At 50.8% G+C, this 27715-nt stretch overlaps 3 non-coding genes across 3 annotated transcripts; all 3 read left to right on the top strand.

The window, feature by feature from the left end:
- The first annotated feature begins 1667 nt into the window (after positions 1-1667).
- Trnaa-cgc (transfer RNA alanine (anticodon CGC)) lies at positions 1668-1740 on the top strand. Its single transcript has one exon. It is a non-coding gene; the product is annotated as a tRNA-Ala (tRNA).
- Positions 1741-4848: 3108 nt separating this feature from the next.
- Trnaa-cgc (transfer RNA alanine (anticodon CGC)) lies at positions 4849-4921 on the top strand. The gene has a single exon. It is a non-coding gene; the product is annotated as a tRNA-Ala (tRNA).
- Positions 4922-11201: 6280 nt separating this feature from the next.
- On the top strand, positions 11202-11274 carry Trnaa-cgc (transfer RNA alanine (anticodon CGC)). The gene has a single exon. It is a non-coding gene; the product is annotated as a tRNA-Ala (tRNA).
- The last annotated feature ends 16441 nt before the right edge of the window (positions 11275-27715 follow it).

Consider the following 27715-nt stretch of genomic DNA (forward strand, 5'->3'; position numbering starts at 1 on the left):
CTACAAACCAACCAACCATCGTGTCCGTGCGCATCAGAGTCGCAAAGAATGGGGAATAGCGCAGTTTGGTCGTGCATGTGGCGTAGCTCAGTTGGTAGAGCGTTCGCTTCGCATTTGTTAAGTGCGGGGTTCAAGCCGCGGCGCCTACATTTTTTGTGGTCAGTGCATGGTAAGTGTTGGTCGCGGCGAACCTAAAGGCACGCAAGATGTTGCAAAGCCAGCGTCACAGACTGATATGATGTATACTGACGTAAGGAGAGCAAGATGTAAGTGTGGGGACCGGCTGTTATCGAGGTGTCATCGAGTGCAGATCTTGTCTTAGGTATCACGGCTTAACCTCATTGAAGTGTAGAGGGTGGACAACACGTTCGTCTTACTCAGAGCGGTGTCCGAACTCTATTTTCAACGTTATACGTGCCACTTTCATTGTGGCCAACTACGATTCGATACAGAATGCACGAAACCTGAAAGACACTCTAACGGATAAATAGAGAGTAGTGTTTGTCTGCTGAATAATGGGAGTGCAAGGGTCTATGTCGTCTATATGGCTGTATGTGGCACCATTGGTCTTCGGGAAGGCGGGCGTAGCTCAGATGGTAGAGCGCTCGCTTAGTATGCGAGAGGTACTGGGATCAATACCCAGTGCCTCCAGAATTTTTAACACACCTACATGCGCACCTTGCCATGCAAGTGAAATAATTCTCAGCCTGCAGATGGGTCTAGGAAGATACAAGCGAATGATTAGCATCCACAATTGGCAAGCGTGCTGTTATTAGTGCGCGGGAAGCACCCTCCTCCCACGCCTACACTTTGTTTAGAAACAGTTCAAGTGTTCCCGTAAGATTCTCAAGCCTATGTCGGAAATATCTGCCTTGCGCCGAGTTCACGTAAATCCCACTGCACATTCCTATTCTTTGCGTGCAGTCGGCTGCTACTGGTGTTGCTAGTTGTGACTGCTGATAACAGATGCCGTAGCAATCAATTCATGGAGTGAGTTGTATGTTTTGCGATAGTCTGTCTCTGACAAGCAAGCACAGGTGACATAGGTGCGAACACAGGAAGCTTGCAGACCCTCGCTGCCTGCAGACACCGAGCAGCCACACTAGGAGGGCGGCCTAAGCCGTAGGCGAAATGTGCTCATTCGCTTAGGCGCGACGTCGAACTATAAAAAATGCTGTCACTAGCGTGAGCGTTGCGTGAGCGTCGTGGAAAGTCGGAAAAGTCGGCTGCGTGGGTGAGTGCCAGGTTTGGGGAGCGTTTTGTAGTATGCGCAGTGCAATGGAGACGCGGAAACTTGTTGTGGCCCAGTGTTTTGCAGTTGGACGACAAGATTGGTACACAGTAGTAAAGAGCGAGGCACTGAGTTGGCATGAATAATGGAGTGCACAATGGGGCTCGAGATGTGTTTGTTACCTCAGGTGCTGTATGATTGGCGACAAGGAGTGAAAACGGAGCAATTTGTGACGGCTCTTTCAATTTAAGACGTTAAAAACAGTCGGAATTTGCATTTGTAATACCAGAGCATCGAAACTACTTGGAACTTTTGTGTATATGAACGTGTCCGCACCTTTGTACTCTGCTCCCTTCACCGCTACAAACCAAACAACCATCGTGTCCATGCGCATCAGAGTCGCAACGAATGGGGAATGTCGCAGTTTGGTCGTGCATGTGGCGTAGCTCAGTTGGTAGAGCGTTCGCTTCGCATGTGAAAGGTGCAGCGTTCAAGCCGCGGCGCCTCAATTTTTTGTGGTCAGTGCATGGTAAGTGTTGGTCGCGGCGAACCTAAAGGCACGCAAGATGTTGCAAAGCCAGCGTCACAGACTGATATGATGTATACTGACGTAAGGAGAGCAAGATGTAAGTGTGGGGACCGGCTGTTATCGAGGTGTCATCGAGTGCAGATCTGTCTTAGTTATCACGGCTTAACCTCATTGAAGTCTAGAGGGTGGACAACACGTTCGTCTTACTCAGAGCGGTGTCCGAACTCTATTTTCAACGTTATACGTGCCACTTTCATTGTGGCCAACTACGATTCGATACAGAATGCATGAAACCTGAAAGACACCATAACGGATACATAGAGAGTAGTGTTTGTCTGCTGAATAATGGGAGTGCAAGGGTCTGTGTCGTCTATATGGCTGTATGTAGCACCATTAGTCTTCAGGGGTGAGGGGGGGCGTGGGGCGTAGCTCAGATGGTAGTGCGCTCGCTTAGTATGCGAGAGGTACTGGGATCAATACCCAGTGCCTCCAGAATTTTTAACACACCTACATGCGCACCTTGCCATGCAAGTGGAATAATTCTCAGCCTGCAGATGTGTCTAGGAAGATACAAACGAATGATTAGCATCCACAATTGGCAAGCGTGCTCTTATTAGTGCGCGGGAAGCACCCTCCTCCCACGCCTACACTTAATTTAGAAACAGTACAAGTGTTCCCGTAAGATTCTCAAGCCTATGTCGGAAAGATCTGCCTTGCGCCGAGTTCACGTAAATCCCACTGCACATTCCTATTCTTTGCGTGCAGTCGGCTGCTACTGGTGTTGCTAGTTGTGACTGCTGATAAGAGATGCCGTAGCAATCAATTCATGGAGTGAGTTGTATGTTTTGCGATAGTCTGTCTCTGACAAACAAGCACAGGTGACATAGGTGCGAACACAGGAAGCTAGCAGACCGTCGCTGCCTGCAGACACCGAGCAGCCACACTAGGAGGGCGGCCTAAGCCGTAGGCGAAATGTGCTCATTCGCTTTGGCGCGACGTCGAACTATAAATAATGCTGTCACTAGCGTGAGCGTCGTGGAATGTCGGAAAAGTCGGCTGCGTGGGTGAGTGCCAAGTTTGGGGAGCGTTTTGTAGTATGCGCAGTGCAATGGAGACGCGGAAACTTGTTGTGGCCCAGTGTTTTGCAGTTGGACGACAAGATTGGTACACAGTAGTAAAGAGCGAGGCACTGAGTTGGCATGAATAATGGAGTGCACAATGGGGCTCGAGATGTGTTTGTTACCTCAGGTGCTGTATGATTGGCGACAAGGAGTGAAAACGGAGCAATTTGTGACGGCTCTTTCAATTTAAGACGTTAAAAACAGTCGGAATTTGCATTTGTAATACCAGAGCATCGAAACTACTTGGAACTTTTGTGTATATGAACGTGTCCGCACCTTTGTACTCTGCTCCCTTCACCGCTACAAACCAAACAACCATCGTGTCCGTGCGCATCAGAGTCGCAACGAATGGGGAATGTCGCAGTTTGGTCGTGCATGTGGCGTAGCTCAGTTGGTAGAGCGTTCGCTTCGCATGTGAAAGGTGCAGGGTTCAAGCCGCGGCGCCTCAATTTTTTGTGGTCAGTGCATGGTAAGTGTTGGTCGCGGCGAACCTAAAGGCACGCAAGATGTTGCAAAGCCAGCGTCACAGACTGATATGATGTATACTGACGTAAGGAGAGCAAGATGTAAGTGTGGGGACCGGCTGTTATCGAGGTGTCATCGAGTGCAGATCTGTCTTAGTTATCACGGCTTAACCTCATTGAAGTCTAGAGGGTGGACAACACGTTCGTCTTACTCAGAGCGGTGTCCGAACTCTATTTTCAACGTTATACGTGCCACTTTCATTGTGGCCTACTACGATTCGATACAGAATGCACGAAACCTGAAAGGCACCCTAACGGATACATAGAGAGTAGAGTTTGTCTGCTGAATAATGGGAGTGCAAGGATTTGTGTCGCCTATATGACTGTATGTAGCACCTTTAGTCTTCGGGGTTGGCGGGAGTAGCTCAGATGGTAGAGCGCTCGCTTAGTATGCGAGAGGTACTGGGATCAATACCCAGTGCCTCCAGAACTTTTAACACACCTACATGCGCACCTTGCCATGCAATTGGAATAATTCTTAGCCTGCAGATGTGTCTAGGAAGATACAAGCGAATGATTAGCATCCACAATTGGCAAGCGTGCTGTTATTAGTGCGCGGGAAGCACCCTCCTCCCACGACTACACCTTATTTAGAAACAGTACAAGGGTTCCCGTAAGATTCTCAAGCCTATGTCGGAAAGATCTGCCTTGCGCCGAGTTCACGTAAATCCCACTGCACATTCCTATTCTTTGTGTGCAGTCGGCTGCTACTGGTGTTGCTAGTTGTGACTGCTGATAACAGATGCCGTAGCAATCAATTCCTGGAGTGAGTTGTATGTTTTGCGATAGTCTGTCTCTGACAAGCAAGCACAGGTGACATAGGTGCGAACACAGGAAGCTAGCAGACCATCGCTGCTTGCAGACACCGAGCAGCCACACTAGGAGGGCGGCCTAAGCCGTAGGCGAAATGTGCTCATTCGCTTTGGCGCGACGTCGAACTATAAATAATGCTGTCACTAGCGTGAGCGTTGGGTGAGCGTCGTGGAAAGTCGGAAAAGTCGGCTGCGTGGTTGAGTGCCATGTTTGGGGAGCGTTTTGTAGTATGCGCAGTGCAATGGAGATGCGGAAACTTGTTGTGGCCCAGTGTTTTGCAGTTGGACGACAAGATTGGTACACAGTAGTAAAGAGCGAGGCACTGAGTTGGCATGAATAATGGAGTGCACAATGGGGCTCGGGATGTGTTTGTTACCTCAGGTGCTGTATGATTTTCGACAAGGAGTGAAAACGGAGCAATTTGTGACGGCTCTTTCAATTTAAGACGTTAAAAACAGACGGAATTTGCATTTGTAATACCAGAGCATCGAAACTACTTGGAACTTTTGTGTATATGAACGTGTCCGCGCCTTTGTACTCTGCTCCCTTCACCGCTACAAACCAACCAACCATCGTGTCCTTGCGCATCAGAGTCGCAAAGAATGGGGAATAGCGCAGTTTGGTCGTGCCTGGGGCGTAGCTCAGTTGGTAGAGCGTTCGCTTCGCAAGTGAAAGGTGCAGGGTTCAAGCCCCGGCGCCTCAATTTTTTTTGGTCAGTGCATTGTAAGTGTTGGTCGCGGCGAACCTAAAGGCACGCAAGATGTTGCAAAGCCAGCGTCACAGACTGATATGATGTATACTGACGTAAGGAGAGCAAGATGTAAGTGTGGGGACCGGCTGTTATCGAGGTGTCATCGAGTGCAGATCTGTCTTAGGTATCACGGCTTAACCTCATTGAAGTCTAGAGGGTGGACAACACGTTCGTCTTACTCAGAGCGGTGTCCGAACTCTATTTTCAACGTTATACGTGCCACTTTCATTGTGGCCAACTACGATTCGATACAGAATGCACGAAACCTGAAAGACACCCTAACGGATACATAGAGAGTAGTGTTTGTCTGCTGAATAATGGGAGTGCAAGGGTCTGTGTCGTCTATATGGCTGTATGTAGCACCATTAGTCTCCGTGGGGGGCGGGTGTAGCTCATATGGTAGAGCGCTCGCTTAGTATGCGAGAGGTACTGGGATCAATACCCAGTGCCCCCAGATTTTTTAACACACCTACATGCGCACCTTGCCATGCAAGTGGAATAATTCTCAGCCTGCAGATGTGTCTAGGGAGATACAAGCGAATGATTAGCATCCACAATTGGCAAGCGTGCTGTTATTAGTGCGCGGAAAAGCACCCTCCTCCCACGCCTACACTTTATTTAGAAACAGTACAAGTGTTCCCGTAAGATTCTCAAGCCTATGTCGGAAAGATCTGCCTTGCGCCGAGTTCACGTAAATCCCACTGCACATTCCTATTCTTTGCGTGCAGTCGGCTGCTACTGGTGTTGCTAGTTGTGACTGCTGATAACAGATGCCGTAGCAATCAATTCATGGAGTGCGTTGTATGTTTTGCGATAGTCTGTCTCTGACAAACTAGCACAGGTGACATAGGTGCGAACACAGGAAGCTAGCAGACTTTCGCTGCCTGCAGACACCGAGCAGCCACACTAGGAGGGCGGCCTAAGCCGTAGGCGAAATGTGCTCATTCGCTTTGGCGCGACGTCGAACTATAAATAATGCTGTCACTAGCGTGAGCGTCGTGGAAAGTCGGAAAAGTCGGCTGCGTGGGTGAGTGCCAAGTTTGGGGAGCGTTTTGTAGTATGCGCAGTGCAATGGAGACGCGGAAACTTGTTGTGGCCCAGTGTTTTGCAGTTGGACGACAAGATTAGTACACAGTAGTAAAGAGCGAGGCACTGAGTTGGCATGAATAATGGAGTGCACAATGGGGCTCGAGATGTGTTTGTTACCTCAGGTGCTGTATGATTGTCGACAAGGAGTGAAAACGGAGCAATTTGTGACTGCTCTTTCAATTTAAGACGTTAAAAACAGACGGAATTTGCATTTGTAATACCAGAGCATCGAAACTACTTGGAACTTTTGTGTATATGAACGTGTCCGCACCTTTGTACTCTGCTCCCTTCACCGCTACAAACCAACCAACCATCGTGTCCGTGCGCATCAGAGTCGCAAAGAATGGGGAATAGAGCAGTTTCGTCGTGCATGTGGCGTAGCTCAGTTGGTAGAGCGTTCGCTTCGCATGTGAAAAGTGCAGGGTTCTAGCCGCGGCGCCTCAATTTTTTGTGGTCAGTGCATTATAAGTGTTGGTCGCGGCGAACCTAAAGGCACGCAAGATGTTGCAAAGCCAGCGTCACAGACTGATATGATGTATACTGACGTAAGGAGAGCAAGATGTAAGTGAGGGGACCGGCTGTTATCGAGGTGTCATCGAGTGCAGATCTGTCTTAGGTATCACGGCTTAACCTCATTGAAGTCTAGAGGGTGGACAACTCGTTCGTCTTACTCAGAGCGGTGTCCGAACTCTATTTTCAACGTTATACGTGCCACTTTCATTGTGGCCAACTACGATTCGATACAGAATGCACGAAACCTGAAAGACACCCTAACGGATACATAGAGAGTAGTGTTTGTCTGCTGAATAATGGGAGTGCAAGGGTCTGTGTCGTCTATATGGCTGTATGTAGCACCATTTGGCTTCGTGGGGGGCGGGCGTAGCTCAGATGGTAGAGCGCTCGCTAAGTATGCGAGAGGTACTGGGATCAATACCCAGTGCCTCCAGAATTTTTAACACACCTACATGCGCACCTTGCCATGCAAGTTAAATAATTCTCAGCCTGCAGATGTGTCTAGGAAGATACAAGCGAATGATTAGCATCCACAATTGGCAAGCCTGCTGTTATTAGTGCGCGGGAAGCACCCTCCTCCCACGCCTACACTTTATTTAGAAACAGTACAAGTGTTCCCGTAAGATTCTCAAGCCTATGTCGGAAAGATCTGCCTTGCGCCGAGTTCACGTAAATCCCACTGCACATTCCTATTCTTTGCGTGCAGTCGGCTGCTACTGGTGTTGCTAGTTGTGACTGCTGATAACAGATGCCGTAGCAATCAATTCATGGAGTGAGTTGTATGTTTTGCGATAGTCTGTCTCTGACAAGCAAGCACAGGTGACATAGGTGCGAACACAGGAAGCTAGCAGACCCTCGCTGCCTGCAGACACCGAGCAGCCACACTAGGAGGGCGGCCTAAGCCGTAGGCGAAATGTGCTCATTCGCTTTGGCGCGACGTCGAACTATAAAAAATGCTGTCACTAGCGTGAGCGTTGCGTGAGCGTCGTGGAAAGTCGGAAAAGTCGGCTGCGTGGGTGAGTGCCAAGTTTGGGGAGCGTTTTGTAGTATGCGCAGTGCAATGGAGACGCGGAAACTTGTTGTGGCCCAGTGTTTTGCAGTTGGACGACAAGATTGGTACACAGTAGTAAAGAGCGAGGCACTGAGTTGGCATGAATAATGGAGTGCACAATGGGGCTCGAGATGTGTTTGTTACCTCAGGTGCTGTATGATTGTCGACAAGGAGTGATAACGGAGCAATTTGTGACGGCTCTTTCAATTTAAGACGTTTAAAACCGACGGAATTTGCATTTGTAATACCAGAGCATCGAAACTACTTGGAACTTATGTGTATATGAACGTGTCCGCGCCTTTGTACTCTGCTCCCTTCACCGCTACAAACCAACCAACCATCGTGTCCGTGCGCATCAGAGTCGCAAAGAATGGGGAATAGAGCAGTTTCGTCGTGCATGTGGCGTAGCTCAGTTGGTAGAGCGTTCGCTTCGCATGTGAAAGGTGCAGGGTTAAGGCCACGGCGCCTCAATTTTTTGTGGTCAGTGCATTGTAAGTGTTGGTCGCGGCGAACCCAAAGGCACGGAAGATGTTGCAAAGCCAGCGTCACAGACTGATATGATGTATACTGACGTAAGGAGAGCAAGATGTAAGTGAGGGGACCGGCTGTTATCGAGGTGTCATCGAGTGCAGATCTGTCTTAGGTATCACGGCTTAACCTCATTGAAGTCTAGAGGGTGGACAACTCGTTCGTCTTACTCAGAGCGGTGTCCGAACTCTATTTTCAACGTTATACGTGCCACTTTCATTGTGGCCAACTACGATTCGATACAGAATGCACGAAACCTGAAAGACACCCTAACGGATACATAGAGAGTAGTGTTTGTCTGCTGAATAATGGGAGTGCAAGGGTCTGTGTCGTCTATATGGCTGTATGTAGCACCATTTGGCTTCGTGGGGGGCGGGCGTAGCTCAGATGGTAGAGCGCTCGCTAAGTATGCGAGAGGTACTGGGATCAATACCCAGTGCCTCCAGAATTTTTAACACACCTACATGCGCACCTTGCCATGCAAGTGGAATAATTCTCAGCCTGCAGATGTGTCTAGGGAGATACAAGCGAATGATTAGCATCCACAATTGGCAAGCGTGCTGTTATTAGTGCGCGGGAGGCACCCTCCTCCCACGCCTACACTTTATTTAGAAACAGTACAAGTGTTCCCGTAAGATTCTCAAGCCTATGTCGGAAAGATCTGCCTTGCGCCGAGTTCACGTAAATCCCACTGCACATTCCTATTCTCTGCGTGCAGTCGGCTGCTACTGGTGTTGCTAGTTGTGACTGCTGATAACAGATGCCGTAGCAATCAATTCATGGAGTGAGTTGTATGTTTTGCGATAGTCTGTCTCTGACAAGCAAGCACAGGTGACATAGGTGCGATCACAGGAAGCTAGCAGACCCTCGCTGCCTGCAGACACCGAGCAGCCACACTAGGAGGGCGGCCTAAGCAGTAGGCGAAATGTGCTCATTCGCTTTGGCGCGACGTCTAACTATAAATAATGCTGTAACTAGCGTGAGCGTTGCGTGAGCGTCGTGGAAAGTCAGAAAAGTCGGCTGCGTGGGTGAGTGCCAAGTTTGGGGAGCGTTTTGTAGTATGCGCAGTGCAATGGAGACGCGGAAACTTGTTGTGGCCCAGTGTTTTGCAGTTGGACGACAACATTGGTACACAGTAGTAAAGAGCGAGGCACTGAGTTGGCATGAATAATGGAGTGCACAATGGGGCTCGAGATGTGTTTGTTACCTCAGGTGCTGTATGATTGTCGACAAGGAGTGAAAACGGAGCAATTTGTGACGGCTCTTTCAATTTAAGACGTTAAAAACAGACGGAATTTGCATTTGTAATACCAGAGCATCGAAACTACTTGGAACTTTTGTGTATATGAACGTGTCCGCGCCTTTGTACTCTGCTGCCTTCACCGCTACAAACCAACCAACCATCGTGTCCGTGCGCATCAGAGTCGCAAAGAATGGGGAATAGAGCAGTTTCGTCGTGCATGTGGCGTAGCTCAGTTGGTAGAGCGTTCGCTTCGCATGTGAAAGGTGCAGGGTTCTAGCCACGGCGCCTCAATTTTTTGTGGTCAGTGCATTGTAAGTGTTGTCGCGCCGAACCTAAAGGCACGCAAGATGTTGCAAAGCCAGCGTCACAGACTGATATGATGTATACTGACGTAAGGAGAGCAAGATGTAAGTGTGGGGACCGGCTGTTATCGAGGTGTCATCGAGTGCAGATCTGTCTTAGGTATCACGGCTTAACCTCATTGAAGTCTAGAGGGTGGACAACTCGTTCGTCTTACTCAGAGCGGTGTCCGAACTCTATTTTCTACGTTATACGTGCCACTTTCATTGTGGCCAACTACGATTCGATACAGAATGCACGAAACCTGAAAGACACCCTAACGGATACATAGAGAGTAGTGTTTGTCTGCTGAATAATGGGAGTGCAAGGGTCTGTGTCGTCTATATGGCTGTATGTAGCACCATTAGTCTTCGTGGGGGGCGGGCGTAGCTCAGATGGTAGAGCGCTCGCTAAGTATGCGAGAGGTACTGGGATCAATACCCAGTGCCTCCAGAATTTTTAACACACCTACATGCGCACCTTGCCATGCAAGTGCAATAATTCTCAGCCTGCAGATGTGTCTAGGAAGATACAAGCGAATGATTAGCATCCACAATTGGCAAGCCTGCTGTTATTAGTGCGCGGGAAGCACCCTCCTCCCACGCCTACACTTTATTTAGAAACAGTACAAGTGTTCCCGTAAGATTCTCAAGCCTATGTCGGAAAGATCTGCCTTGCGCCGAGTTCACGTAAATCCCACTGCACATTCCTATTCTTTGCGTGCAGTCGGCTGCTACTGGTGTTGCTAGTTGTGACTGCTGATAACAGATGCCGTAGCAATCAATTCATGGAGTGAGTTGTATGTTTTGCGATAGTCTGTCTCTGACAAGCAAGCACAGGTGACATAGGTGCGAACACAGGAAGCTAGCAGACCCTCGCTGCCTGCAGACACCGAGCAGCCACACTAGGAGGGCGGCCTAAGCCGTAGGCGAAATGTGCTCATTCGCTTTGGCGCGACGTCGAACTATAAAAAATGCTGTCACTAGCGTGAGCGTTGCGTGAGCGTCGTGGAAAGTCGGAAAAGTCGGCTGCGTGGGTGAGTGCCAGGTTTGGGGAGCGTTTTGTAGTATGCGCAGTGCAATGGAGACGCGGAAACTTGTTGTGGCCCAGTGTTTTGCAGTTGGACGACAAGATTGGTACACAGTAGTAAAGAGCGAGGCACTGAGTTGGCATGAATTATGGAGTGCACAATGGGGCTCGAGATGTGTTTGTTACCTCAGGTGCTGTATGATTGTCGACAAGGAGTGAAAACGGAGCAATTTGTGACGGCTCTTTCAATTTAAGACGTTAAAAACAGACGGAATTTGCATTTGTAATACCAGAGCATCGAAACTACTTGGAACTTTTGTGTATATGAACGTGTCCGCGCCTTTGTACTCTGCTCCCTTCACCGCTACAAACCAACCAACCATCGTGTCCGTGCGCATCAGAGTCGCAAAGAATGGGGAATAGAGCAGTTTCGTCGTGCATGTGGCGTAGCTCAGTTGGTAGAGCGTTCGCTTCGCATGCGAAAGGTGCAGGGTTCAAGCCGCGGCGCCTCAATTTTTTGTGGTCAGTGCATTGTAAGTGTTGGTCGCAGCGAACCTAAAGGCACGCAAGATGTTGCTAAGCCAGCGTCACAGACTGATATGATGTATACTGACGTAAGGAGAGCAAGATGTAAGTGTGGGGACCGGCTGTTATCGAGGTGTCATCGAGTGCAGATCTGTCTTAGGTATCACGGCTTAACCTCATTGAAGTCTAGAGGGTGGACAACACGTTCGTCTTACTCAGAGCGGTGTCCGCACTCTATTTTCAACGTTATACGTGCCACTTTCATTGTGGCCAACTACGATTCGATACAGAATGCACGAAACCTGAAATACACCCTAACGGATACATAGAGAGTAGTGTTTGTCTGCTGAATAATGGGAGTGCAAGGGTCTGTGTCGTCTATATGGCTGTATGTAGCACCATAAGTTTTCGTGGGGGGCGGGCGTAGCTCAGATGGTAGAGCGCTCGCTAAGTATGCGAGAGGTACTGGGATCAATACCCAGTGCCTCCAGAATTTTTAGCACACCTACATGCGCATTTTGCCATGCAAGTGGAATAATTCTCAGCCTGCAGATGTGTCTAGGAAGATACAAGCGAATGATTAGCATCCACAATTGGCAATCGTGCTGTTATTAGTGCGCGAGAAGCACCCTCCTCCCACGCCTACACTTTATTTAGAAACAGTACAAGTGTTCCCGTAAGATTCTCAAGCCTATGTCGGAAAGATCTGCCTTGCGCCGAGTTCACGTAAATCCCACTGCACATTCCTATTCTTTGCGTGCAGTCGGCTGCTACTGGTGTTGCTAGTTGTGACTGCTGATAACAGATGCCGTAGCAATCAATTCATGGAGTGAGTTGTATGTTTTGCGATAGTCTGTCTCTGACAAGCAAGCACAGGTGACATAGGTGCGAACACAGGAAGCTAGCAGACCCTCGCTGCCTGCAGACACCGAGCAGCCACACTAGGAGGGCGGCCTAAGCAGTAGCCGAAATGTGCTCATTCGCTTTGGCGCGACGTCGAACTATAAATATTGCTGTCACTAGCGTGAGCTTCGTGGAAAGTCGGAAAAGTCGGCTGCGTGGGTGAGTGCCAAGTTTGGGGAGCGTTTTGTAGTATGCGCAGTGCAATGGAGACGCGGAAACTTGTTGTGGCCCAGTGTTTTGCAGTTGGACGACAAGATTGGTACACAGTAGTAAAGAGCGAGGCACTGAGTTGGCATGAATAATGGAGTGCACAATGGGGCTCGAGATGTGTTTGTTACCTCAGGTGCTGTATGATTGTCGACAAGGAGTGAAAACGGAGCAATTTGTGACGGCTCTTTCAATTTAAGACGTTAAAAACAGACGGAATTTGCATTTGTAATACCAGAGCATCGAAACTACTTGGAACTTTTGTGTATATGAACGTGTCCGCGCCTTTGTACTCTGCTGCCTTCACCGCTACAAACCAACCAACCATCGTGTCCGTGCGCATCAGAGTCGCAAAGAATGGGGAATAGCGCAGTTTGGTCGTGCCTGGTGCGTAGCTCAGTTTGTAGAGCGTTCGCTTCGCATGTGAAAGGTGCAGGGTTCAAGCCGCGGCGCCTCAATTTTTTGTGGTCAGTGCATTGTAAGTGTTGGTCGCGGCGAACCTAAAGGCACGCAAGATGTTGCAAAGCCAGCGTCACAGACTGATATGCTGTATACTGACGTAAGGAGAGCAAGCTGTAAGTGTGGGGACCGGCTGTTATCGAGGTGTCATCGAGTGCAGATCTGTCTTAGGTATCACGGCTTAACCTCATTGAAGTCTAGAGGGTGGACAACACGTTCATCTTACTCAGAGCGGTGTCCGAACTCTATTTTCAACGTTATACGTGCCACTTTCATTGTGGCCAACTACAATTCGATACAGAATGCACGAAACCTGAAATACACCCTAACGGATACATAGACAGTAGTGTTTGTCTGCTGAATAATGGGAGTGCAAGGGTCTGTGTCGTCTATATGGCTGTATGTAGCACCATTAGTCTTCGTGGGGGCGGGCGTAGCTCAGATGGTAGAGTGCTCGCGTAGTATGCGAGAGGTACTGGGAGCAATACCCTGTGCCTCCAGAATTTTTAGCACACCTACATGCGCACCTTGCCATGCAAGTGGAGTAATTCTCAGCCTGCAGATGTGTCTAGGAAGATACAAGCGAATGATTAGCATCCACAATTGGCAACCGTGCTGTTATTAGTGCGCGGGAAGCACCCTCCTCCCATGCCTACACTTTATTTAGAAACAGTACAAGTGTTCCCGTAAGATTCTCAAGCCCATGTCGGAAAGATCTGCCTTGCGCCGAGTTCACGTAAATCCCACTGCACATTCCTATTCTTTGCGTGCAGTCGGCTGCTACTGGTGTTGCTAGTTGTGACTGCTGATAACAGATGCCGTAGCAATCAATTCATGGAGTGAGTTGTATGTTTTGCGATAGTCTGTCTCTGACAAGCAAGGACAGGTGACATAGGTGCGAACACAGGAAGCTAGCAGACCCTCGCTGCCTGCAGACACCGAGCAGCCACACTAGGAGGGCGGCCTAAGCCGTAGGCGAAATGTGCTCATTCGCTTTGGCGCGACGTCGAACTATAAATAATGCTGTCACTAGCGAGAGCGTCGTGGAAAGTCGGAAAAGTCGGCTGCGTGGGTGAGTGCCAAGTTTTGGGAGCGTTTTGTAGTATGCGCAGTGCAATGGAGACGCGGAAACTTGTTGTGGCCCAGTGTTTTGCAGTTGGACGACAAGATTGGTACACAGTAGTAAAGAGCGAGGCACTGAGTTGGCATGAATAATGGAGTGCACAATGGGGCTCGAGATGTGTTTGTTACCTCAGGTGCTGTATGATTGTCGACAAGGAGTGAAAACGGAGCAATTTGTGACGGCTCTTTCAATTTAAGACGTTAAAAACAGACGGAATTTGCATTTGTAATACCAGAGCATCGAAACTACTTGGAACTTTTGTGTATATGAACGTGTCCGCGCCTTTGTACTCTGCTGCCTTCACCGCTACAAACCAACCAATCATCGTGTCCGTGCGCATCAGAGTCGCGAAGAATGAGGAATAGCGCAGTTTGGTCGTGCCTGGGGCGTAGCTCAGTTTGTAGAGCGTTCGCTTCGCATGTGAAAGGTGCAGGGTACAAGCCGCGGCGCCTCAATTTTTTGTGGTCAGTGCATTGTAAGTGTTGGTCGCGGCGAACCTAAAGGCGCGCAAGATGTTGCAAAGCCAGCGTCACAGACTGATATGATGTATACTGACGTAAGGAGAGCAAGATGTAAGTGTGGGGACCGGCTGTTATCGAGGTGTCATCGAGTGCAGATCTGTCTTAGGTATCACGGCTTAACCTCATTGAAGTCTAGAGGGTGGACAACACGTTCGTCTTACTCAGAGCGGTGTCCGAACTCTATTTTCAACGTTATACGTGCCACTTTCATTGTGGCCAACTACGATTCGATACAGAATGCACGAAACCTGAAAGACACCCTAACGGATACATAGAGAGTAGTGTTTGTCTGCTGAATAATGGGAGTGCAAGGGTCTGTGTCGTCTATATGGCTGTATGTAGCACCATTTGGCTTCGTGGGGGGCGGGCGTAGCTCAGATGGTAGAGCGCTCGCTAAGTATGCGAGAGGTACTGGGATCAATACCCAGTGCCTCCAGAATTTTTAACACACCTACATGCGCACCTTGCCATGCAAGTTAAATAATTCTCAGCCTGCAGATGTGTCTAGGAAGATACAAGCGAATGATTAGCATCCACAATTGGCAAGCCTGCTGTTATTAGTGCGCGGGAAGCACCCTCCTCCCACGCCTACACTTTATTTAGAAACAGTACAAGTGTTCCCGTAAGATTCTCAAGCCTATGTCGGAAAGATCTGCCTTGCGCCGAGTTCACGTAAATCCCACTGCATATTCCTATTCTTTGCGTGCAGTCGGCTGTTACTGGTGTTGCTAGTTGTGACTGCTGATAACAGATGCCGTAGCAATCAATTCATGGAGTGAGTTGTATGTTTTGCGATAGTCTGTCTCTGACAAGCAAGCACAGGTGACATAGGTGCGAACACAGGAAGCTAGCAGACCCTCGCTGCCTGCAGACACCGAGCAGCCACACTAGGAGGGCGGCCTAAGCAGTAGCCGAAATGTGCTCATTCACTTTGGCGCGACGTCGAACTATAAATAATGCTGTCACTAGCGTGAGCGTTGCGTGAGCGTCGTGGAAAGTCGGCTGCGTGGGTGAGTGCCAAGTTTGGGGAGCGTTTTGTAGTATGCGCAGTGCAATGGAGACGCGGAAACTTGTTGTGGCCCAGTGTTTTGCAGTTGGACGACAAGATTGGTACACAGTAGTAAAGAGCGAGGCACTGAGTTGGCATGAATAATGGAGTGCACAATGGGGCTCGAGATGTGTTTGTTACCTCAGGTGCTGTATGATTGTCGACAAGGAGTGAAAACGGAGCAATTTGTGACGGCTCTTTCAATTTAAGACGTTAAAAACAGACGGAATTTGCATTTGTAATACCAGAGCATCGAAACTACTTGGAACTTTTGTGTATATGAACGTGTCCGCGCCTTTGTACTCTGCTCCCTTCACCGCTACAAACCAACCAACCATCGTGTCCGTGCGTATCAGAGTCGCAAAGAATGGGGAATAGCGCAGCTTGGTCGTGCATGTGGCGTAGCTCAGTTGGTAGAGCGTTCGCTTCGCATGTGAAAGGTGCAGGGTTCTAGCCGCTGCGCCTCCATTTTTTGTGGTCAGTGCATTGTAAGTGTTGGTCGCGGCGAACCTAAAGGCACGCAAGATGTTGCAAAGCCAGCGTCACAGACTGATATGATGTATACTGACGTAAGGAGAGCAAGATGTAAGTGTGGGGACCGGCTGTTATCGAGGTGTCATCGAGTGCAGATCTGTCTTAGGTATCACGGCTTAACCTCATTGAAGTCTAGAGGGTGGACAACACGTTCGTCTTACTCAGAGCGGTGTCCGAACTCTATTTTCAACGTTATACGTGCCACTTTCATTGTGGCCAACTACGATTCGATACAGAATGCACGAAACCTGAAATACACCCTAACGGATACATAGAGAGTAGTGTTAGTCTGCTGAATAATGGGAGTGCAAGGGTCTGTGTCGTCTATATGGCTGTATGTAGCACCATTAGTCTTCGGGCATCCAGAATTTTTAACACACCTACATGCGCACCTTGCCATGCAAGTGGAATAAGTCTCATCCTGCAGCTGTGTCTAGGAAGATACAAGCGAATGATTAGCATCCACAATTGGCAAGCGTGCTGTTATTAGTGCGCGAGAAGCACCCTCCTCCCACGCCTACACTTTATTTAGAAACAGTACAAGTGTTCCCGTAAGATTCTCAAGCCTATGTCGGAAAGATCTGCCTTGCGCCGAGTTCACGTAAATCCCACTGCACATTCCTATTCTTTGCGTGCAGTCGGCTGCTACTGGTGTTGCTAGTTGTGACTGCTGTTAACAGATGCCGTAGCAATCAATTCATGGAGTGAGTTGTATGTTTTGCGATAGTCTGTCTCTGACAAGCAAGCACAGGTGACATAGGTGCGAACACAGGAAGCTAGCAGACCCTCGCTGCCTGCAGACACCGAGCAGCCACACTAGGAGGGCGGCCTAAGCAGTAGCCGAAATGTGCTCATTCGCTTTGGCGCGACGTCGAACTATAAATATTGCTGTCACTAGCGTGAGCTTCGTGGAAAGTCGGAAAAGTCGGCTGCGTGGGTGAGTGCCAAGTTTGGGGAGCGTTTTGTAGTATGCGCAGTGCAATGGAGACGCGGAAACTTGTTGTGGCCCAGTGTTTTGCAGTTGGACGACAAGATTGGTACACAGTAGTAAAGAGCGAGGCACTGAGTTGGCATGAATAATGGAGTGCACAATGGGGCTCGAGATGTGTTTGTTACCTCAGGTGCTGTATGATTGTCGACAAGGAGTGAAAACGGAGCAATTTGTGACGGCTCTTTCAATTTAAGACGTTAAAAACAGACGGAATTTGCATTTGTAATACCAGAGCATCGAAACTACTTGGAACTTTTGTGTATATGAACGTGTCCGCGCCTTTGTACTCTGCTGCCTTCACCGCTACAAACCAACCAATCATCGTGTCTGTGCGCATCAGAGTCGCGAAGAATGGGGAATAGCGCAGTTTGGTCGTGCCTGGGGCGTAGCTCAGTTTGTAGAGCGTTCGCTTCGCATGTGAAAGGTGCAGGGTACAAGCCGCGGCGCCTCAATTTTTTGTGGTCAGTGCATTGTAAGTGTTGGTCGCGGCGAACCTAAAGGCGCGCAAGATGTTGCAAAGCCAGCGTCACAGACTGATATGATGTATACTGACGTAAGGAGAGCAAGATGTAAGTGTGGGGACCGGCTGTTATCGAGGTGTCATCGAGTGCAGATCTGTCTTAGGTATCACGGCTTAACCACATTGAAGTCTAGAGGGTGGACAACACGTTCGTCTTACTCAGAGCGGTGTCCGAACTCTATTTTCTACGTTATACGTTCCACTTTCATTGTGGCCAACTACGATTCGATACAGAATGCACGAAACCTGAAATACACCCTAACGGATACATAGAGAGTAGTGTTTGTCTGCTGAATAATGGGAGTGCAAGGGTCTGTGTCGTCTATATGGCTGTATGTAGCACCATTAGTCTCTGTGGGGGGCGGGCGTAGCTCACATGGTAGAGCTCTCACTTAGTATGCGAGAGGTACTGGGATCAATACCCAGTGCCTCCAGAATTTTTAACACACCTACATGCGCACCTTGCCATGCAAGTGGAATAATTCTCAGCCTGCAGATGTGTCTAGGAAGATACAAGCGAATGATTAGCATCCACAATTGGCAAGCGTGCTGTTATTAGTGCGCAGGAAGCACCCTCCTCCCACGCCTACACTTTATTTAGAAACAGTACAAGTGTTCCCGTAAGATTCTCAAGCCTATGTCAGAAGGATCTGCCTTGCGCCGAGTTCACGTAAATCCCACTGCACATTCCTATTCTTTGCGTGCAGTCGGCTGCTACTGGTGTTGCTAGTTGTGACTGCTGATAACAGATGCCGTAGCAATCAATTCATGGAGTGAGTTGTATGTTTTGCGATAGTCTGTCTCTGACAAGCAAGCACAGGTGACATAGGTGCGAACACAGGAAGCTAGCAGACCCTCGCTGCCTGCAGACACCGAGCAGCCACACTAGGAGGGCGGCCTAAGCCGTAGGCGAAATGTGCTCATTCGCTTTGGCGCGACGTCGAACTATAAATAATGCTGTCACTAGCGTGAGCGTCGTGGAGAGTCGGAAAAGTCGGCTGCGTGGGTGAGTGCCAAGTTTGGGGAGCGTTTTGTAGTATGCGCAGTGCAATGGAGACGCGGAAACTTGTTGTGGCCCAGTGTTTTGCAGTTGGACGACAAGATTGGTACACAGTAGTAAAGAGCGAGGCACTGAGTTGGCATGAATAATGGAGTGCACAATGGGGCTCGAGATGTGTTTGTTACCTCAGGTGCTGTATGATTGTCGACAAGGAGTGAAAACGGAGCAATTTGTGACGGCTCTTTCAATTTAAGACGTTAAAAACAGACGGAATTTGCATTTGTAATACCAGAGCATCGAAACTACTTGGAACTTTTGTGTATATGAACGTGTCCGCGCCTTTGTACTCTGCTGCCTTCACCGCTACAAACCAACCAACCATCGTGTCCGTGCGCATCAGAGTCGCAAAGAATGGGGAATAGCGCAGTTTGGTCGTGCCTGGGGCGTAGCTCAGTTGGTAGAGCGTTCGCTTCGCATGTGAAAGGTGCAGGGTTCTAGCCGCTGCGCCTCCATTTTTTGTGGTCAGTGCATTGTAAGTGTTGGTCGCGGCGAACCTAAAGGCACGCAAGATGTTGCAAAGCCAGCGTCACAGACTGATATGATGTATACTGACGTAAGGAGAGCAAGATGTAAGTGTGGGGACCGGCTGTTATCGAGGTGTCATCGAGTGCAGATCTGTCTTAGGTATCACGGCTTAACCTCATTGAAGTCTAGAGGGTGGACAACACGTTCGTCTTACTCAGAGCGGTGTCCGAACTCAATTGTCAACGTTATACGTGCCACTTTCATTGTGGCCAACTACGATTCGATACAGAATGCACGAAACCTGAAATACACCCTAACGGATACATAGAGAGTAGTGTTAGTCTGCTGAATAATGGGAGTGCAAGGGTCTGTGTCGTCTATATGGCTGTATGTAGCACCATTAGTCTTCGGGCATCCAGAATTTTTAACACACCTACATGCGCACCTTGCCATGCAAGTGGAATAAGTCTCATCCTGCAGCTGTGTCTAGGAAGATACAAGCGAATGATTAGCATCCACAATTGGCAAGCGTGCTGTTATTAGTGCGCGAGAAGCACCCTCCTCCCACGCCTACACTTTATTTAGAAACAGTACAAGTGTTCCCGTAAGATTCTCAAGCCTATGTCGGAAAGATCTGCCTTGCGCCGAGTTCACGTAAATCCCACTGCACATTCCTATTCTTTGCGTGCAGTCGGCTGCTACTGGTGTTGCTAGTTGTGACTGCTGTTAACAGATGCCGTAGCAATCAATTCATGGAGTGAGTTGTATGTTTTGCGATAGTCTGTCTCTGACAAGCAAGCACAGGTGACATAGGTGCGAACACAGGAAGCTAGCAGACCCTCGCTGCCTGCAGACACCGAGCAGCCACACTAGGAGGGCGGCCTAAGCAGTAGCCGAAATGTGCTCATTCGCTTTGGCGCGACGTCGAACTATAAATATTGCTGTCACTAGCGTGAGCTTCGTGGAAAGTCGGAAAAGTCGGCTGCGTGGGTGAGTGCCAAGTTTGGGGAGCGTTTTGTAGTATGCGCAGTGCAATGGAGACGCGGAAACTTGTTGTGGCCCAGTGTTTTGCAGTTGGACGACAAGATTGGTACACAGTAGTAAAGAGCGAGGCACTGAGTTGGCATGAATAATGGAGTGCACAATGGGGCTCGAGATGTGTTTGTTACCTCAGGTGCTGTATGATTGTCGACAAGGAGTGAAAACGGAGCAATTTGTGACGGCTCTTTCAATTTAAGACGTTAAAAACAGACGGAATTTGCATTTGTAATACCAGAGCATCGAAACTACTTGGAACTTTTGTGTATATGAACGTGTCCGCGCCTTTGTACTCTGCTGCCTTCACCGCTACAAACCAACCAATCATCGTGTCTGTGCGCATCAGAGTCGCGAAGAATGGGGAATAGCGCAGTTTGGTCGTGCCTGGGGCGTAGCTCAGTTTGTAGAGCGTTCGCTTCGCATGTGAAAGGTGCAGGGTACAAGCCGCGGCGCCTCAATTTTTTGTGGTCAGTGCATTGTAAGTGTTGGTCGCGGCGAACCTAAAGGCGCGCAAGATGTTGCAAAGCCAGCGTCACAGACTGATATGATGTATACTGACGTAAGGAGAGCAAGATGTAAGTGTGGGGACCGGCTGTTATCGAGGTGTCATCGAGTGCAGATCTGTCTTAGGTATCACGGCTTAACCACATTGAAGTCTAGAGGGTGGACAACACGTTCGTCTTACTCAGAGCGGTGTCCGAACTCTATTTTCTACGTTATACGTTCCACTTTCATTGTGGCCAACTACGATTCGATACAGAATGCACGAAACCTGAAATACACCCTAACGGATACATAGAGAGTAGTGTTTGTCTGCTGAATAATGGGAGTGCAAGGGTCTGTGTCGTCTATATGGCTGTATGTAGCACCATTAGTCTCTGTGGGGGGCGGGCGTAGCTCACATGGTAGAGCTCTCACTTAGTATGCGAGAGGTACTGGGATCAATACCCAGTGCCTCCAGAATTTTTAACACACCTACATGCGCACCTTGCCATGCAAGTGGAATAATTCTCAGCCTGCAGATGTGTCTAGGAAGATACAAGCGAATGATTAGCATCCACAATTGGCAAGCGTGCTGTTATTAGTGCGCAGGAAGCACCCTCCTCCCACGCCTACACTTTATTTAGAAACAGTACAAGTGTTCCCGTAAGATTCTCAAGCCTATGTCAGAAGGATCTGCCTTGCGCCGAGTTCACGTAAATCCCACTGCACATTCCTATTCTTTGCGTGCAGTCGGCTGCTACTGGTGTTGCTAGTTGTGACTGCTGATAACAGATGCCGTAGCAATCAATTCATGGAGTGAGTTGTATGTTTTGCGATAGTCTGTCTCTGACAAGCAAGCACAGGTGACATAGGTGCGAACACAGGAAGCTAGCAGACCCTCGCTGCCTGCAGACACCGAGCAGCCACACTAGGAGGGCGGCCTAAGCCGTAGGCGAAATGTGCTCATTCGCTTTGGCGCGACGTCGAACTATAAATAATGCTGTCACTAGCGTGAGCGTCGTGGAGAGTCGGAAAAGTCGGCTGCGTGGGTGAGTGCCAAGTTTGGGGAGCGTTTTGTAGTATGCGCAGTGCAATGGAGACGCGGAAACTTGTTGTGGCCCAGTGTTTTGCAGTTGGACGACAAGATTGGTACACAGTAGTAAAGAGCGAGGCACTGAGTTGGCATGAATAATGGAGTGCACAATGGGGCTCGAGATGTGTTTGTTACCTCAGGTGCTGTATGATTGTCGACAAGGAGTGAAAACGGAGCAATTTGTGACGGCTCTTTCAATTTAAGACGTTAAAAACAGACGGAATTTGCATTTGTAATACCAGAGCATCGAAACTACTTGGAACTTTTGTGTATATGAACGTGTCCGCGCCTTTGTACTCTGCTGCCTTCACCGCTACAAACCAACCAACCATCGTGTCCGTGCGCATCAGAGTCGCAAAGAATGGGGAATAGCGCAGTTTGGTCGTGCCTGGGGCGTAGCTCAGTTGGTAGAGCGTTCGCTTCGCATGTGAAAGGTGCAGGGTTCAAGCCGCGGCGCCTCCATTTTTTGTGGTCAGTGCATTGTAAGTGTTGGTCGCGGCGAACCTAAAGGCGCGCAAGATGTTGCAAAGCCAGCGTCACAGACTGATATGATGTATACTGACGTAAGGAGAGCAAGATGTAAGTGTGGGGACCGGCTGTTATCGAGGTGTCATCGAGTGCAGATCTGTCTTAGGTATCACGGCTTAACCACATTGAAGTCTAGAGGGTGGACAACACGTTCGTCTTACTCAGAGCGGTGTCCGAACTCTATTTTCAACGTTATACGTGCCACTTTCATTGTGGCCAACTACGATTCGATACAGAATGCACGAAACCTGAAATACACCCTAACGGATACATAGAGAGTAGTGTTAGTCTGCTGAATAATGGGAGTGCAAGGGTCTGTGTCGTCTATATGGCTGTATGTAGCACCATTAGTCTTCGTGGGGGCGGGCGTAGCTCAGATGGTAGAGTGCTCGCTTAGTATGCGAGAGGTACTGGGAGCAATACCCAGTGCCTCCAGAATTTTTAGCACACCTACATGCGCACCTTGCCATGCAAGTGGAATAATTCTCAGCCTGCAGATGTGTCTAGGAAGATACAAGCGAATGATTAGCATCCACAATTGGCAACCGTGCTGTTATTAGTGCGCGGGAAGCACCCTCCTCCCATGCCTACACTTTATTTAGAAACAGTACAAGTGTTCCCGTAAGATTCTCAAGCCCATGTCGGAAAGATCTGCCTTGCGCCGAGTTCACGTAAATCCCACTGCACATTCCTATTCTTTGCGTGCAGTCGGCTGCTACTGGTGTTGCTAGTTGTGACTGCTGATAACAGATGCCGTAGCAATCAATTCATGGAGTGAGTTGTATGTTTTGCGATAGTCTGTCTCTGACAAGCAAGGACAGGTGACATAGGTGCGAACACAGGAAGCTAGCAGACCCTCGCTGCCTGCAGACACCGAGCAGCCACACTAGGAGGGCGGCCTAAGCCGTAGGCGAAATGTGCTCATTCGCTTTGGCGCGACGTCGAACTATAAATAATGCTGTCACTAGCGAGAGCGTCCATTCTTCGGCGGACCTCGGAAGAGTTCCGCCCTTCGATACCTTGCAGAGTACTGCTACGTATCGAAGTGTTAGGGCTTCGCAGAAGTCGCAGTCGCAGTCGCAGTCGCAGTCGCAGTCGCAGTTCCGGAACCGCCAGCAGCAGCAGCAGCAGCAGCAGCAGTTTCCAGTGCCGCCAGTTTTGCAGTAGCAGTCGTCGCCGGACCCAGCCGCAGCTTCCGGACCCAGCCGCCGCCGCCGCCGCCGCCGCCGCAGCTTCCGGCCCCCGCCGCCGCCGCCGCCGCCGCCGCCGCCGCAGCTTCCGGCCCCCGCCGCCGCCGCCGCCGCCGCCGCCGCCAGGACCCAGTGCTTCGTCTTCCTCTCCTGCTTTCGTTGTCGTCGCTATTCTCGTCTTCGTCTTTGCCTTCATCCTTTCGCTCCTCGACGTCTCTCATCTGTCATCTGTAATCTGTTCCTGACTTTGTCCCTTGTCTGTCCCCATTCTTCTTTTCTGTGTTTCCAGTTTTCCTTACTGCCATCATGACCACCCCCACCACCACCGCCACTACCACCGCCATCGTCTATACGACGCCCTCCCTCGCTGCCACTACTCTTACTTGGTGTGCTCAGTCGCCCCCGTCCTACTATATCCCGCCCCTCCTCACCCTTCCCACCCCAGCTCCCTTTGTCGCCCCATCCCCTGCTCCTTCTCCCCAAGCCTCCACACACGACCCCTTTCCCCCACTCCCCCACACCACTCATGCGGCCCCTGCCAGGGTTGTGTCTCGTCGGGCTACGACCCATGCCGCACCATCGCCGGCGCCAGCACCACCACCTGCAGCAGCGCCACAACCAGCAGCAGCACCAACAGCAGCACCAACAGCAGCACCAGCACCAGCACCGACACCGGGACCTGCCGCTTCCCGTCATCTCCCCGTCACTCCTGTGCCCCACACCTCCTCCCATCCTGTCCCCGCTGTTAAGCGTCCCAGTGGCACCCCCGCCTCCTCTGCACCCAAGAAGTCCCAGCATCTTCCCCCTCCCCCACCCCTAGATGCCATGGATGTCTCCCCTCCAGCCCCCTCTACTTCCTCTTCTAACTCCCCCTCCTACAAGTATCTCCTCTCCCGTCCTGATCCCTCTCTCCTGGAGGCCCGCAACCTGACCTTGCTCCTCCGCCAATACTTCCCTGCAGCCCCCATCTCCCTTCTTACCCCCCGTAGGGACTCTGTCTTGATCACCTCCCCAAGCCCTACCCTACACTCCGACATCCTCTCCCGAATTCCTCTCACCCGATTTGGACCTAATGCCTCCCTTGCCCCTGCTCCTTCCCCTTCCTCCCCCCGTCAACCCCAACCCCCACGTCGCCCGCCGACCCTCACCGCCGTGATCACTCGGCTTAGCCCGACGATCACGGAGGAAGAGGTGCTGGCGGAGTTGAAGGCCCACCCGTACCTGGAGGTGCGAGCTGTTCGCCGCATTTTCAACTCTGCGGGCCCCACTCGCCTTATGCGAGTTTTCTCCGAACACGCTCCCTCCATCGACCATCTCCTTAAGGAGGGTGCCCTCCTCTTCCACCGCCGGTATAAGGTTGACCCCTCCCGCTCCCCACCACAATCCATTCGCTGCCAGAGGTGTCTGCGTTATAACGCACACCCAACATCAGAGTGCCGCGAGGCCCCAGTCTGCCCGCATTGTAAGCAAGCGCACTTCCTCCGGCAGTGCCCCAACCTTCAGTCTCCTCCCTCCTGCAATACCTGCAACCTCCAACACCCTACCTACTCCCAGAAATGCAAGGCTCGACCTCCTCCATCCGCTCCTGAACTCACTGTTCCTCTCCGCCCTTTGGATGACCCCACCCCTCCTGGCAATTCCCTCCGTCCTCCCCCCACCGCAGAGGACATCATCAGGTTCGTCACAATAGTGCTCCAGAACGTCCATCCCTTTCAGCGTCCCCACACCCTCCACCAGATTTCCCTCGCTGCCCGTTCCGTGTTCCACCTCAACACCTACGCCACCTATTCCCACAACCAGGCCCATTTCACCTTCTCCCGTCTCGACACCCTCGTTTAAATTCCCATTATGGCGCGACAGCACCGTATCCTGTTCAATAACATCCGCTCCCTTCCCACCAACAAGCACCTCCTTATGCATACCCTTACGACCCACCGTGTGGATGCCTTCCTTCTGAACGAAACCTTTCTTCAGCCCCACCACACCGTCCACACCTCGCCCTACCTCCTTCACCGGTCTGACAATCCACTCCAGATAGCGCGTGGCGGAGTTGCCATTGGCCACCACCGCCAGATCCCTGTCCGGCTCCAACCCCTCCTTCCTGACCCCACAGAACACTTGATCCTTAGTCTCTTCTTCCCCGGCCTTACCCTTACCTGTGCCACCATCTATGTCCGCCCCGCTGCACCTATTCCTTTCGACTTCCTTTCCCACATCGACCGTACCTTCTCCTCCTACGTGATCGCCGCCGACCTTAACATCCATAGTCGTTCTGCCGCCCAGTTACGGCGGTGGCATCGGTTCCTTGCCACCCTCCAAGGCGACGTCCTTCCAATTCCCCAACACACCCGCCCTGAATCCAATACCACTCCCGATGTCGTCCTAGCCTCCCCCACCCTGCTTGGCCGCATAGCGGTGGACGTCCTTGATCCCATTGGCAGTGACCATCTCCCTGTCCTCCTCACTGTATCAGACGGTCGTCGCCCCCGTCCCAACCCGCGCCATGACCCTCCCCCGAAATATGTCCATGACTACTCCCGTGCCAACTGGAATGCCTACCGGGACTCCCTTGCTCTCCAGGTCGATAGCCACCCCCTCACCTACCACCAACCTGATGACGTTACCCGTGCTGCCTCCTTTCTCCAGCAGACCTTGTCTGAGGCCGTGGAGGCCCACGTCCCTACCATTGCCATCCATCCGCACCGCCCCACCTTACCCCCACAGGCCGTCCTTCTCCTGCGTGAATCCCGCCGGCTCTACCGTGCCTTCCTTCACACACGTGACCAGGACACACTACGACGCCACCGGCAACTACAGCGACACATCAGGAACTTACTCACGGCAAAGAAACGCCGGGACTGGCGACAGACATGCACCCGTCTTAATGCCACCTTACCTATCAACTCGTCCAAGTACTGGTCAGCCTTCCGCCGCCTTACCGGATCTAAACCCTCTCCCTACTACCCTCTCCTTCATGATGACCACCCCTTCCCTGATGCCCTTAGTAAGGCCAACCATTTCGCCTCCTACCTCTCTGATATCCTTACCATCCCTGACGATCCCCAGTTCGATTATTCCCTCTTTCCTGATGTCCGTGATCGAACTGATACCTCTGTCCCCCCGCTTGCTCCTGGCTTCCAGTACTTGGACAACATCACACACACAGAACTAAATACCCCAATCACCACTCAAGATATCATTGCTACACTTCGCCCTAAACGCAACACTGCTCCCGGTCACGATCGTGTTACTTACCGTCACCTCCGTGAAGCTCCTGCCTCCTTCCTCTCCACATTGGCCAGGCTCTACAATGTGGTCCTGTCCACCGGCTACTACCCCGACCTGTGGAAAACCTCCCGGATCCTGATGTTCCTCAAGCCCGACAAACCGCCTTCCGCTGTCTCCTCCTACCGTCCCATCAGCCTTACCTCGGTCTTCAGCAAGGTCCTGGAATCCATTCTTACCCGCCGCCTACACAAGCACCTTCACCAACACCGCCTCCTCCCCCCTACCCAATGTGGCTTTCGGCCGTCCTTCTCAGCCGATGACCTCCTCCTTCACCTCACTCACCTCCTCTCCGAACAACTCAATTCCCGTCGTTCCGCCATCTTCCTTTCCCTCGACCTCGAACGCGCATATGACCGTGTGTGGCATTCCGGTCTCCTTTTCAAGCTCCAAACCTTTGCTCTTCCTCTCAACTATGTCCGTCTGGTCGCTTCCTTCCTTTCCCACCGTCCTTCCTATGTCACCATCCACAACACTGATTCCTACACCTTCTACCCCTCCGCCGGTGTGCCCCAAGGTTCCGTCCTTTCCCCTCTTCTCTACCTCCTTTACACGGCAGACATGCCTCCACCTGCACCTCCCCTACACCTTCTCCAGTACGCCGATGACACTGCCTTCCTTGCCCTCGCTCCCACCCTGCAACGCTCCCAGCACCTTCTCCAATCCTATCTTGACCGGTTCACCACTTGGTGTAACCAGTGGTTGCTCAAGGTCAATCCTTCCAAGACCCAGGCGATCATTGTAGGCAAAACCACTCGTTCCTTCCGTCTCCTTGATTTCTATCTTACTATTTATGGCCGTCCCATCACCCTCACACCTACTCTCAAGTACCTTGGTGTCACCCTCGACCGTCGCCTCTCCTGGAACCCACATCTCCGGACGATCCAAGCCAAGGCACGCTCCCGCCTCCGCCTCCTTAAGCTCCTTTCTGGCCGTACATGGGGTCTGGACCCTTCCACCATCCTCTACACCTACAAGTCC

The sequence above is a fragment of the Schistocerca gregaria genome, chromosome 3 (assembly GCF_023897955.1).
Source record: "Schistocerca gregaria isolate iqSchGreg1 chromosome 3, iqSchGreg1.2, whole genome shotgun sequence".
NCBI classification, from domain to species: domain Eukaryota; kingdom Metazoa; phylum Arthropoda; class Insecta; order Orthoptera; family Acrididae; genus Schistocerca; species Schistocerca gregaria.